We start from the raw sequence: 3715 nt of genomic DNA, 5'->3' as shown, positions 1-3715 counted from the left end.
CTGGTGCCCTGGGCGGGGGATACAGGCCACATCACTGCAGATGACAGAAATAAACATGTACCTCAAGGCAGGTGCCACAAGGTGGAAGTTTTTAGTTGTTTTCTTTTGGCAAAAAAGAAAAACTGGAAAATGGCCCACGAACCTGCTTTCTTTCCCCCTCCTTTCTCGCAGGGGAACAGTCGTGGGGCTGAGCTGCTAGAGAGCGGCTGCAGTCCGTGGTCCTAGTGAGCGACGCGCTGGTTCTGACTTGAGCCCCAGCACCGGCTGCTGTTCATCTGTGCAGTGATGCCTCCCCGGAGGCCCAGGGAAACGCCCCGCCCGCAGGCTTCCCCGCTGGGAGGGGCGCCCGGGGGTGCTGACGCCTGGACTGACTCCACACCGGAGGGCTGGAGGGGACAAGGGGTGGGCTCCCCCCACCTACAGGGATGCTGCTCGAGAAACGCCCGCCAGTCTCCATCCTGCTTCTAGAACAGGGGTGAGGCGGTGAAGCCGCTGATTCCTGACGGTTCTTCCCAGCCATGCGCCCTCCAGGTGGAGAGAGGAGGCGCCCAGGGGCCCCGCTTAGGAAATGCTCAGGACTTTTTTATTTTTCTACCAGGTGACCAGGTGCTAACTGCCCCCGGGATGTTCTAAAATGTACCCTAGTGGTGCTGGAGCGTATGCCTAGAACACACAGAAATAACAGCAGGCTGCTTGGTGCCAGGCAAGGGCGAGCCCAGGAGCCTGCCAAGCCCTCCCTCCTCGCCAGGCTCCCTGTGCAGCGCCCAGGGAATAAGCAGAGAGCACGCAAGGCCCCTAGCATAGCTGCCTCTCCGACAGGGCAGGGCAGGCCGCCGCCTCCACGGTTCCCTTCCTCTCCCTCCTTTGCACATCGCTCTTGGTGCAGCAGATTTCTATTGCTCTGCCACGTCCGAGGCCTCTGTTCCAGGCAAGGTGAGGCAGGGAGGGGATATGGGGCAGACGGCCTGTTTTCAAAGACTTTCAATCCAGCTGAGAAGGTAAGACCTGCTCACAGAAGTCAAGCATCATAGAAGACAGTGATGCGTGGTGGCCTAGGGCGGAGCATGCGGAGCCGGGGGATCCCGCCTGGAGCACCTGCTCGTGCTGGCCAAACACCTCTGGAACCTGCTCACCACGGATGCATTTCCGGGACGTGGCTTCCACTGGAAACACGACTGGAAGACGTGATGCTTTGACTTATTTCATTTGAGGTGTAAATGACTCACACTGCATCCTTTCTTCATCTATTATTGCATTTCCCTGCAAGTTGCTGAGGAATTTTCAAAGGAGATTTCTTCCTAAGGACAGGTCTTCACGGGGGAGCTGCATTTAGATCCTCAAGTAGCTGAAGGCCAGGACACAGCCAGCTAGGGCTGGGGCAGCCGGAGTCCACCTCATTGACTTACCTGATTTCTCTAAGACTGGTTCTGTGATTGCAGAACCGTGGGTTCCTCAGGCGGCGTCTGTCTGTCCTTCACCAGGCCAGGGCCGCTGAGCAGCATGCAGCCTCCTGTGCTCCTGCACGCAGGAGGGAAGCAGAGAACATGGACTGGGTGCCCACGGGAAAGCAGGTGCTGCGGGCAGGTGGTGGTCAGCGGCCAACGGGATGGGGCAATTTCAGTGGCTCCCTTGAGCAGCCCCAGCCCCAGCCCCAGCCCCAGAGGGAGCCTTGCCGGTGTGGGACACCTGAGACAGGCAGAGCAGGCACCAGCTAGACCCGTGGGACTGGACTCAGGTTCCGGAATCAGGAGCTTCCTGCTGGATCAGTGGCTGGGTGTGGAGCTAGTGGCTTGCCAGGGCTCAGGGACCTATCTTGCTGGTCTGGCCACTCCTGTTGAGGGCCGTTTGTGCAGTGGGCAGCGTGGTCGTGGGTGTTGACAGGGCATTGGTCCACCTCCTCAGCCAGTGTGAGCCTTTGCACTGGCTCATGAATTGGGAGGTGCCCACCTGGGCCTCTGGGGGCTGGCCATGGGCAGTAGGGCTGCTTGGTGGCGGTCTGTGGGACTGTGACCCAGCAACGACACAGAGGGACAAACAGCAGTGAGTGCCGTCCATGGCCATCCAGAGCTTCCCCATCCACGGGCTGTGCTCAGGAGTCCCTGACTCACAGGCTCCAGGAGCCCCCGCTCTCCTTCAGGGCTGATGATCAGACTCAGCAGCCCGAGCTAATGTGGCAAAAGCGGCCCTCGACCTGCTCCGAGGCTGTCCTGCTCAACCCATTCAAAGCTCCTCCTGTTAGTAAGAGACATCCTCGTTCACAAGAAGGCTTCGGTCTTCAGCCCCCTCTCTGCAAATTTCAAGCAATTAGAGAAGATCAATGGAGACACATTTTTTTTTTACTCTTTTTAATTTGTTTTTCTTTTGTTTAACATTGAGTATCTCTTCTGCAAAAATGATAAAGTGTTTTATTCTTGGGTCTGTAATACATGTGGATGCTTCACTGCATTCTCTAAATTACTTACCTGGTTATTTGTTTTTGTTAATGAGCTGCCAAACATGAGCAGTTTCACCTTTTGAAGAGAGAGTGGACTTCTAGAAAACCGAGGACTACGGACAATTGTTGAGTCCCTAGAAACTAGGATGCACAGGTTCAGTGGAGCCTTCCTTGAATGCCTAGCACACACAAGGCACTCTCACCTAGTTTTGCAAAAACACCACCCTCCGCCACCACCAGCATGACAGTAGCCATGAGAAGTCACCTTAGAGCTGAGCAGGAGCTACTGACGGTGAATTACTGTCCCCACCACTGTGGGAGCTCCTGTACCCAGCCTCGAGCAGATCTCATCTCCATGCATTCTTTCGTCCTCAGTCACATCCTGCTGTGCTTACTCTCCCTTTCATCCATGTTCAAGAGCCTGTTCACTTCCTCCTGCTCTTGCTTCTTTTGTGTGTCCTTCCTCCCTCCTCATGCACACCTGCTCAGACGGAATGCAAACAGAAGCACAGAGAAGATGCAGCCTGTTGGACCTCAGTCAGAGACATCCCTGATACGAAATCTGACTTCTTCTTTTTCCAAAAGATGATGCTGAAGATGGAGCTGAAGAATTGCTTCCTGCAGGGAGCCTTCCATGATTGATCACATCACACCATCGTCAATGTTCTATTCTGTGTCTTCTCACTGCCAGGGAACTCAATTAGCAGATGTATCACCTAATAGGTTGTCAGTTGAAATATGAGTTCACATCCTGGGTTTGAAAACCAAAATTTCACATGCCTTTCTTACATGTAGAATAAATAGACCTTTATCTAAGGACCCGAGTGCCTCAGAACATATAATCTTCTTTTCGCTGTCAAGGAACCCCTGAGAAGATGGTGAGTTTACTTGAAAATTGATTTCAAATTATTTCTTGTATGTTCATTTTCATGTGGTATCATTCTTTCCAGCTCAACCAGCCCTTGAGGGGCAGGAATTATTCATGTATCTATATATCATCCTCCACCCTTCCCCTCGTCTTCCTCCTTCCCCTCATCTTCCTCCTTCCCGTCCTACCCAATATTGCTGGTGTAATTTCTGGATTTCTGTTTCTCTGAACAGAAACACTTCATTGAGAGAGAGTTCTGGAAATGGAACTGCCCACTTAGTTTTGTCCACTCTGATCACTGGAATATTGACGTTCATATTCTGCTTGGCTGGACATAATCCAGGAATTTTTGTGTTAATAGCATCTGGAGGAGTTCTTAGATTATTTATTAAGATAAAAGAAATTGTTAAGGA

General features: G+C 52.8%; 1 long non-coding RNA gene across 1 annotated transcript; it reads left to right on the top strand.

Annotated features, from left to right (window-relative positions):
* The first annotated feature begins 1095 nt into the window (after positions 1–1095).
* LOC129491724 (uncharacterized) lies at positions 1096–3253 on the top strand. The gene is made up of 2 exons (XR_008660599.2): positions 1096–1571; positions 3020–3253. It is a non-coding gene; the product is annotated as an uncharacterized lncRNA (long non-coding RNA).
* Positions 3254–3715: the final 462 nt, after the last annotated feature.

The sequence above is a fragment of the Symphalangus syndactylus genome, chromosome 1 (genome assembly GCF_028878055.3).
Source record: "Symphalangus syndactylus isolate Jambi chromosome 1, NHGRI_mSymSyn1-v2.1_pri, whole genome shotgun sequence".
In the NCBI taxonomy this organism is placed as follows: Eukaryota; Metazoa; Chordata; class Mammalia; order Primates; family Hylobatidae; genus Symphalangus; species Symphalangus syndactylus.
The sequence above is the reverse complement of the archived record's forward strand: the minus strand, read 5'-3'. Positions and strand labels throughout refer to the sequence as shown.